The sequence below is a fragment of the Oryctolagus cuniculus genome, chromosome 13 (genome assembly GCF_051225735.1).
Source record: "Oryctolagus cuniculus isolate XC-2025 breed Fujian yellow rabbit chromosome 13, ASM5122573v1, whole genome shotgun sequence".
Classification (NCBI taxonomy): Eukaryota; Metazoa; Chordata; class Mammalia; order Lagomorpha; family Leporidae; genus Oryctolagus; species Oryctolagus cuniculus.
The window spans coordinates 65,237,804-65,247,951 of NC_142879.1; the positions used below are offsets into that span (position 1 = coordinate 65,237,804).

The following is a 10,148-nucleotide window of genomic DNA, read 5'->3' on the forward strand; positions in this document are numbered from 1 at the left end:
TTAAGTAACTTTCAATTTTTCACTCTTATACTAAATTATGATGAACATCCACATTGTTAAATCTTTACTTAATTGTTTGCTCAGAAGTGGAACTGTTGAGTCAACTTTAAAATGATGAGGTCCTGGCCGGTGCCGCGGCTCAATAGGCTAATCCTCCACCTAGCAGCGCCAGCACACCAGGTTCTAGTCCCGGTCAGGGCGCCGGATTCTGTCCCGGGTGCCCCTCTTCCAGGCCAGCTCTCTTCTGTGGCCAGGGAAGGCAGTGGAGGATGGCCCAAGTGCTTGGGCCCTGCACCCCATGGGAGACCAGGATAAGCACCTGGCTCCTGCCTTCGGATCAGTGTGGTGCGCCGGCTGCAGCGCACCAGCCGTGGCGGCCATTGGAGGGTGGACCAACGGCAAAGGAAGACCTTTCTCTCTGTCTCTCTCTCTCACTATCCACTCTGCCTGTTTAAAAAAAAAAAAAAAAAAAAAAAAAAGATGAGGTCCTATTTTGAAGTCTGTAGTTAATGTGTTTTCTGCCTATCCCAGAGAAAGATTGTCCCCATATTCTCCCAAACTCCTCTCAGCATTATTGTTGCTTTTAATTTTGCCAATTTGACAGGCAAAAACAGTATCTTGCTGATTTTGACATGTTAAGATTTGCATTCTGTTGATTACTGGAGCTTGCTAAGGCCTGTGACAGGGGACCTGAGGATTCTACTGGATTCACTCCAGGAGGCAGCAGATTCGAGCCTCCCAGGTTGATGGTTTCCCCAGACAGAAACAGCAGCCCCTGTGGCTGCTGTGAAATGGGGACCCACAAAGCTCGGCATTCCAGGCAGAATCTGAACTCCAGAGATAGGTTTTCTTTCAGAACCATTACTGCTTGGCGGAGGAGATCGGTGAAGTGAGAATGAGCCACTGTCGCTCAGAACAGTTAGCAGGGGATGTCACAAAGATTCTAGGAACTGGGGAAACAGGCCTACACGTGAGAAGCCAGAACAAGGGCCAGCTGGCCGTCTGCTCCTTGGGGTCACAGTGTTTCCTACTGCAGTTCCTTCGCTCACTCAGTGGATGATTATTGAATTCCTGCTACATGCAGGGTATGGTGTGAGCACCGGAGATGCCAGCACGGAGATACGATGCAGCTCTCGCCCAGAAAGGCAATGTGGGGAATGGTTGCATCCAGCATTAGCTGTTGGGCAGCATGAGCGAAGTGCCTGGGGATCAGGGAAGGTAACAGCCAGCTCTCCCTGTGGGACCCTGAGGACTTCACGGAAGAAGTCACAGGGTGAACCCCAAATGTTTTCCATGCTCATGTTGGCAGTGTTGCTGCCAGTGCTGGGCGGGGGCAGTGGTCCAGAAAGAGATGGCTTGAGGCTAATGCTGAAGTAGCCTGCAGGAAAGAACGAGCCAGCTTTGGAAATCCGGCTGTGCCAGATACAGGAGGTGTGCCCTGGGAGAAGTCACTGGGTCTGTCTGCACCTCTGGTGCCTAGGGGTAACAGGGCAGAAGTCATACCTACCTCGGAGGAGGAGCTGCATGTTGGGCTCGACAAATATTTTCTCTTGTAGTAAATATTTGTTCATTTTTGTAATGGGACAGAGTCCAGATACTTACAGAATGTGGGGTCATAAAGAAAGTTGTTTTCCTAAATTCATGACCTCAGGGACTCCATGGAAAGGGTATAAATGTCATTTTAACTCCGTTGATTCAACAAATATGTATTGTGCTAGGAAGGCCAAATAAAGTCCCTGCCCTTAAGGAATTTTAATTGTGGGAGGCCAACAACAAGAGGCAGATGATACATGCGTGCATTTATGTCACGTGGAGAGGAGCCCTGTGAAGCAAAACTGAGCAAGAGAGGAGGAACGAGAGGGAGGAGGTCCCATCTAGCTACAGTGACAGGGAGCTGGGCCCTGTGGAGGTGATGGGCGAGCAGTGACCTGCCGGCAACACAGGGGATCTGGGGCCGAAGTTTTCGCTGTAGAGAGAACGTCAAGTGCTTGGAGGGACGGAAGGAGGCCATGGGAGCCTCAACACAGAGAAAAGCGGGGAATGAGGACAGAGCCAACGGGAACCTTGTCGGGCCATGGAATGGACGTTGGCTGGATGCTGGATGTTGGATGCGAAGAGAAGAAAGTGAATGGCCCTGTGCAGGGTCTGAGTCCACCCCTACAAGGATGGACTGGGTCCGAGGAAAGGTAAATGTGCCGCTTGCCTGTTCCCCAGCCTCCTGATCCCGGAGACAATCAGAAGCAGCAGGGCGTCAAGTCTAGCAAGAACTCGTTTATTTCACGCGTAACAGAGCCTTTTATAGCACAAAACTGCAGTCGTTGGGGCAGGGCTAAGGGCCAACCAATGACTTAAAGGGTCTCTTTACAGGATGATTTCTATAGGACTAGCCATATGTCTATACACTTGTTACTAGTTTTGTACCTCCCCTGATGTTGCATGGCCACTTAGCTTTAGTGGTAAACAACTTTGGATTCTGCCCACCTTACTTCCTTTGGGCGTCATCTTTGAATTGCCTCGTGTAACTAATTTCCCCACAGCCCTGAACCAGTTAGTGGGTTGTTATGAGGCGCCCTCAGTTTACCTTGTTTCTCAAAAACATGGGGGCTCACGTGGGTGCTCTATAATCTAGCACCCCTCTTCCCTTTTGTTCTTGCTGTCAATTTGCTGAAGTTCTGAGTCTTTGGTCCCAAAGTTCTCTACGTTTTGTGTCTGTCTTACTGCATTTCTGTGTTGCTAACATGTCCCTCAGTTCTGTTTCCTGTAGTCTGATTTTTATATCTAGAGGCTTGATCAAATTCAAGTTGAGTTTTTGGTGTTTTTTTGCTGTTGCCATTTTTGCGAATTGGCTTTGTTAGAGTGGTGAGTTGTTACCGCCTCCCTAAGGAGGCACAGGGTATCTGGATCGATCACCTCTCTTTTTGTCACTGCTCAGGCACAGTTGCTGTCAGCTTGATCCAGGCACTGTCAAGTTCCCCATCAACTTGTCACCTCGCTTGCCATTATTTTATCAGCAGTTGCAAAATGGTGAGTTTTAGGCAATGGAATTCTTCTGTTAAGGATGATTTCCTACTATCAACTATTTGGTCTCCTTGAATCCAGTTTGTACAGCCAGGATTCAGCAGTTTGCTTCCTCCCTTTTGTTTTTCAGAAATGTTTCTTGATTCCTTTTAAAAACATTTTACTTTCATAATTCTGTATGTCACAGTTGGGCCTTAAAATTGCCAGTGCCCCATTAGGAGCGGTTTAAGGCCACTTGGCTTCTGTGCCAGCCAAGGCTGCACTCGGGAATGTTCTTCTTCTTCTTCTTTTTTTCTGGACAGGCAGAGTGGACAGTGAGAGAGAGAGACAGAGAGAAAGGTCTTCCTTTGCCGTTGGTTTACCCCTCAATGGCCACTGCGGCTGGCGCACCGCACTGATCCGATGGCAGGAGCCAGGTGCTTCTCCTGGTCTCCCATGGGGTGCAGGGCCCAAGCACTTGGGCCATCCTCCACTGCACTCCCTGGCCACAGCAGAGAGCTGGTCTGGAAGAGGGGCAACCGGGACAGAATCCGGCGCCCCGACTGGGACTATAACCCGGTGTGCCAGCGCCGCAAGGCGGAGGATTAGCCTAGTGAGCCGCGGTGCCGGCTGGGAATGTTCTTCTTACCGTAGTATTTTCTGATGATTTACGGTGCTTGCATTAGCAGTCACACTATTATTTCTGTCACACTGAACCTATCTGTTTTTCATGTGGGTGGGAGTAAAGTGCTTGGACTTGATTTATTTATTTATTGCAGATTGATAAAACAGGTTTCAAACATCATAGGTTGTAAGGAAAAAGATGATTTGGGTAAATATTTAGATAAGTAACACCAAGAATTCATGATTCTAAGACTTTCCTAATAACCATGTGAAATAATCAACAAATGCATATATGTTTTAATGTATTTTATATATTTAATACATTTAAAATGATGTATATTTAAAAATAAGAAAACCTTATGCAACTCAGACTTGTTGCTTATTGCTTCTGACTTATCTGTTTCTTCCATGTTCAGTTTGGTCATCCAACAGTGTACCTTGATTATCAGTGAACTTGGACTTGGAAATGAGTTAATTTCTATAGTAACCAGGATGCACCAGGTAATTGCAAAATTCTCTTAATCTGGGAATTAAGAATTCCTATGGTATAGAAACTAGAACTTTATGTTTTCAAACCATTGTAATCTAACTCCAAAGAGAGTTTTTACTTCTAGTTCCCTGGTGGATGTGAGCAACATAGATGGCTAACATCAGTGGCCCAGCGTCCCAAGAGCAGTGAGGCAGCAGCAAGGTCAAGGTGGAAGGCATGAGAGCCACAGCAAAGATGGAAGCTGGGATTGAGGACCCAAAGGGAGAAGCCGGCCAGGAGTGGGTGTGGTCAAACCAGTTACCACTGTGATTGGAGCTGAATCCTGCTGGGAACCTGGGAACCTGGTGGTGTCACTGTAGAATCCGTGCCTCAGATTTAGCCCAGCTGAGCAGTGGGGAAGCTGGGTTATGCCCACTCAGACTCTGATTAGCCACGGGTGTGCTTGGGGGAAGAGGTGTCTGTTCTGCAGCCATTGGTTCCTGGCCTTCCGTGCTCCGAGGCGGGGAGCCTGTGACCTGTTCACGCAGTGGGGGTCAAGCCAGCCGTTCAAGAGCTAAGGCCCAAGCAGAACGGAGTGTGACAGTCTCCACCCCCACCTGCCAGGAAGTAGGCTGAGAAAGAACAAGGTCTTGTTTCAACTGGACAGCAACAGGAAACCTGCCCAGAAACCAGCCAGATCCAGCATGGCTTCCAGATTGACTGTTGCCCAACCCTTGGCCTGATTATAATGCATTTGCACAGAAACAAGTCACTCCCCCTTGCACCTTGATGGTTCACAGTTGCCATGACAACCTGCAAGGAGAGGGAAGAGGCAGATCCCTAATTGCTGCATATCACTGTCCCTTTGCCAAAAAAGCTGACTGTTCTGCCCAGAACAGTGGCTAGGCTCTGTATGGGAGCCTCTCTGTATGGGAGCCGAGCAGCACCTGGGGCTGCTCTGTGGTGTGGCCTGCTATTTGCTGCTGCCTTTGATAAAACTCTCTAGCTTTCACTTTGCTGCCTCACAGCTGATTTTGCTCAAGCCAAGGACCCTGCTGAGGCCACAGGGACCCACACAGGGTCCCTGGCTGTGTGGTATCATGAGGGGCTGTGGGAGGGCCACCACTGGGGGCTGCCCCATCACAAGTCCCTGCTGCCCCCAGTCTGCCTTGCCGGCCTCTCCCTCCGCTCTCACAAGGGCTCCTGCAGTTTTCTGGAAGAAGACAGGCACCCTCACATCTCAACACCTGTGTAGACACTGCTCTTCCCTCTCCGTCACCTTTCTCAGGGTTACACGCCTTGGGCACCTGCAGGGTCATTTGTACGTGTTGATTTAATGTAGCCCTTACTATAACTTCGGGGTTGCCTGTCTAAAAGTGTCATGATCTCCATTCTACAGGTAAGGAAACGGAGGCTCAGGTTAGCTAACAGGCCCCTCGCACAGAGCTGGCAAGTGGCAAGCTTTGCTCCAAGGTCTCTGCTCCGAGGAACTGCCTGGTTGGTGCTTCCCAGGTCGGCCAGCGGCAGCTTGTCCTCACGCTGAAGCCAGGGACGTGCTCCCACCGCTGTCTTCCCACAGCCCCGTGCCTTGTTACAGCGTGGCTTATCTCGTAGCACAGTTAACGTCTTTACCCACCTGGCTTCCTCTGAAAACTGTGGCCCCTCATTTTCCAGCTGCAGTGCTTGGCCCTGGCCTCGTGTGGAATAAGGCCATCGTTAACTTGAGCTGAGTGGATGTTAAAATCTGACTGTCAGCACGCTGCAGTACTGAGGGATGAGACTTCTGAAAGAAGGCAGGCCCCGTTCTGACTCTGCGGGGCAGGAAGAAACAGGGACGTTAATGGGGCGCTGTCTGGGTTCTGACACAAGCCCCCCTTGTACTAAACTCCGCTTCCCCAGCGGCCAGGGCACAATGCTGCTTCCCAGTTTACGCAAAGCTACAGATTCCTTCTGTGGTTTGGGGCCCGTGTGCAGGATGTGTGGGAGTCTCCCTCGCCAGCTGCCCACAGCCCCAGAAGGGCCACAGGACATGTCAGCAGCCCACTCACCTGACGGGCCTGCGGGCCCCGGTCCTCGCCGCCAGCAGCCAAAGCGGTTTGCTGGGCCTCACCATGGGTTGTTCGACCACAAAATAGGAGGGAAGAAAGCTGCTGGGTGGGGAGAGGCCTGGCCCAGCTCAGCTGTAGTGCATCAATCAGCTCGCAGGGAGGTGAGAGAAGAATGCTTTTCTCCCGTTAATAAAAACAACAAAAACCCCACTGCATGGAAGAGCCTGGGTTCCCAATCAGAACACTGAACCTGCTAGGACACGGGCCCTAGGAAAGCACAGAGACCAAAGAATGCTCACCTTGCCGCTCACCATGAACTTTGTAACTACTTCTTGGCAATGGGGATAGTAAGCGCAGTGGAAAAGGCAGCGAGGAGACACACTCACTCCTCCTTCGCCACCCGGGCCTGGGATGGGTTCAGTCGCTCCTGTGTGCTGTGCCAAGGCCACCAGGTGCACGCGGGTGCCTGTGGTGCCAGGCGACCTGAGCAACAGCAGTGCGTCCCAGCAAGAATGTGCACACAGCGGGAGTGAGCTCCTGCTGCCCTTGGCCCTCCCCCGTCTCCCACAAGTCATCTGCAGAACACGGGAGCGAAGAGCCCTTTCTTCACGGTGCAGTGGGCTCGTCGAGGCCTCAGCAAGCCTTGAGCAGACTCACGAGGGTGACGTGTGACGTGACGGTCTTTCAGTGTGATCGCCATGGAGTTTCCCTCTTCATTTCTCTTAACGTGTTCCCAGTGCCCATTTTTTCCCACTTTATAAAAGACTGCCTCCTCCGCCTGAGTCTGAAGTGTCCTATGTACTTAGCATGGTGCCTGTTGGCACCCGAGCCCATCTAAGGCAGTACCTGCTGAGGACTGGGGGCTCCAGGAAGCCATGTGGTCCAGGTCAGCTTACCTGCAAGATGTCACTTTTTCTTGGTATCAGTGCTCTTTAATTCTTATTTAAGATTGTTGAAAAGAGTCCTCTGTAGCCAAGTGAGAAAAGTTATTGGAAAATTTTACTGCATGTTGGAATATATGTGTGTGCGTATGTTTGGAGCAGTGCGACTTCATCTTCATACTCTCCCTTTTCCACTGTGCTGAGATCGTGTGAGAGACTTTGCCATTTCAACCACCACCTGTCTCCAGAACTTTGTCCTTCCAAACTGAAGCACTGCACCCATTAAATAATAACTCCCAGCCCCTCTCTATGCCAATCAAAATGTGATTTCTTTAATAAAGTCTTTTCTTTCAAAAGATAACCTTGTCCTCCTTCTGTTGTGCTTCGAGGATTATTTTTTCTGAGAAGTGTTTTTCCTCAAAAAACTCATCATGGTGTCTTAGATAAGTCAGCAGTTAAGATACAGCTGGCTGGCACCGCCTGTGGCGCCGGCACACCGGGTTCTAGTCGCGGTCGGGGTGCCGGATTGTGTCCCGGTTGCCCCTCTTCCAGGCCAGCCCTCTGCTGTGGCCCGGGAGTGCAGTGGAGGATGGCCCAAGTGATTGGGCCCTGCACCCACATGGGAGACCTGGAGAAGCACCTGGCTCCTGGCTTTGGATCAGCGCAGTGCGCCGGCCACAGCATGCTGGCTGCAGTGGCCATTTGGGGGTGAACCAATAGAAAAGGAAGACCTTTCTTTCTGTCTCTCTCACTGTCCACTCTGCCTTTCCAAAAAAAAAAAAAAAAAAAAGATACAGTTAACATGCACGCTTTTCAAAGATTTATTTGTCCATTTGTAAGGCAGAGTGACCGGGAGGGGTGTGGAGCAGAGAGAGAGAATCCGAATCTGAGACTCTTCCATCACTGGTGCACTCCCCAAGGGGCTGCAGCAGCCAGGGCTGAAGCCAGCTGAAGCTAAGAGCCAGGCACGCCCTTTGGGTCTTCCACGTGGTGGCGTGGACTCCAGTACGTGGGCCATCATGTGTTTCCTCTAAGCACGGTAACAGAAAGCTGGGTCTGAAACTGAGCTTGAGCCAGCCCTCTGATACGGGACGGCGACGCAAGCGGCAGCTTAGCCCTGAGATGCCCAGGTGCTCAAGATTCTGAGAAAAGCTATCGAGAATTTACATAAGAGCTACTTTCAGGTTTTTTTTTTTTTTTTTTTTTTTTTAATATATTTGCCGGCACTGCGGCTCACCAGGCTAATCCTCCGCCTTGCAGTGCCGGCACTCCGGGTTCTAGTCCCGGTCGGGGCGCCGGATTCTTTCCCGGTTGTCCCTCTTCCAGGCCAGCTCTCTGCTGTGGCCAGGGAGTGCAGTGGAGGATGGCCCAAGTACTTGGGCCCTGCACCCCATGGGAGACCAGGATAAGTACCTGGCTCCTGGCTTTGGATCAGTGCAGTGCGCTGGCCGCAGCACACTGGCCGCGGCGGCCATTGGAGGGTGAACCAACGGCAAAGGAAGACCTTTCTCTCTGTCTCTCTCACTGTCCACTCTGCCTGTCAAAAAATAAAAAAAATAAAATATATTTATTTGAAAGGCAGGATTACAGAGAGAGGGAGAAAGATCTTCCATCTGCTGGCTCACTCCCCAAATGGCCACAATGACCAGGGCAGGGCCAGGCTGAAGCCAGCAGCTTCATCTGGGTCTCCCATGTGAGTGCAAGGACCCAAGCACTTGGGCCATCTTCTGATGCTTTCCCAGGTGCATTAGCAGGGGGCTGGATGGGAACTGGAGCATCTGGGACTCAAACCAGCGTTCATATGGGAGGCCAGCACTGCAGGCCATGGATTTAACCCACTGCGCCACAGCGCCACCCCACTTTCAGTGATCTCAGCTCAGTTCATAGGGAGGTTGTTGACCACAGACTACATCTGCTGTGTGGGTTATATCCTTGCAGTACTCTGTTGTCTTTTCATTGTTCAACCCAGCAGCACTTAATAAGGCCCGCCATTTGCTCTGCACTGTACTAAGCACAGTGGGAAACAGCAGAGTTGAAGATATGGTTATTGCCTGAACACTTGTTCCTGGGGAAAAGTACCGTAGAAGGAGGACATGTCAGTCCTTCATGTAGAGCTAGCTACAGGAAACAGGATCATTTCTAATCTAAAATTCATCCGCCGCTTAGGAACAGGCAGTGTGAACATTAATGTGTTCAGTACAAAAACAGGCCTGAGTGTTGGAAATGTCTGATCACCATGATTTATACCTGCCTGTCATAAGGCGTCTATCGTGTGCCAGATACCACATTGGCTACTGTACTCAGGTTATCTCATTCAGGTCGCACAAAGCCTGTACGGTTAGTTACTGTTATCGCCAGTTTCCAGCTGCAAAAGCTCGCACACACAGAGATGAAGGGCATGGCACTAGGAGGTGGTGGGATGGGGATCCCACCTCAGCCCTGCCTGATTCCGGATCCCAGCGTGTCATCGTTAGGATGACTGGTGGAACACCGTGACATCAAGTCAGGGGAGCAAAGAGAGCCGACTTTCCTCTGTTTTGTGTTTCATTGGCATTTAAGTGAAAATGGAACAATTTATTAAAAAGGCAACCAAAAATAGGATTTAAGGGTTCTCTTACAGCAGGTCCCTCACTGCTATGCACACACCAAGATTCTTTTTTTTTTTTTTATCTTTATCAATTGTCTTCCTATGCCATCCCTGGGTTCCTACCTCTATGACCTCCGTGTGGAAACCACCACACACACACACACCGATCCATGAGTGGCTGGCCAGGGGCCTCTTCCCACCATTCTTGGTCGGATTGAGTAAGAACTTGTTCAAGAGGGAATTCAGTGTTGCTGGAACAGCCTACTCTTTGATGGCATATGGGGAGTGTTTAGTTCTTTTTTTTAAGATTTGCTTATTTATTTGAAAGGCAGATCAGCAAAGACCTGGATCTGAAGAGAGATGGGAACCAGTGTCCATATGGAATGCAGGCGCTGCAGGCAGAGGCTTAGGCTACTAAGCCACAGTGCTGGCCCCTCCAGGAATTCTTTTGTTATTAAAAATGCTGGGGAGGATGGCCCAAGTGCTTGGGCTCCTGCACCTGTGTAGGTGACCTGGAAGAAGTTCCTGACTCCTGGCTTCGG

General features: G+C 50.4%; 1 long non-coding RNA gene across 1 annotated transcript; it reads left to right on the plus strand.

The window, feature by feature from the left end:
* The first annotated feature begins 486 nt into the window (after positions 1-486).
* On the plus strand, positions 487-7,375 carry LOC149122636 (uncharacterized). Its single transcript, XR_016219061.1, has 2 exons — positions 487-4,122; positions 4,236-7,375. It is a non-coding gene; the product is annotated as an uncharacterized LOC149122636 (long non-coding RNA).
* Positions 7,376-10,148: the final 2,773 nt, after the last annotated feature.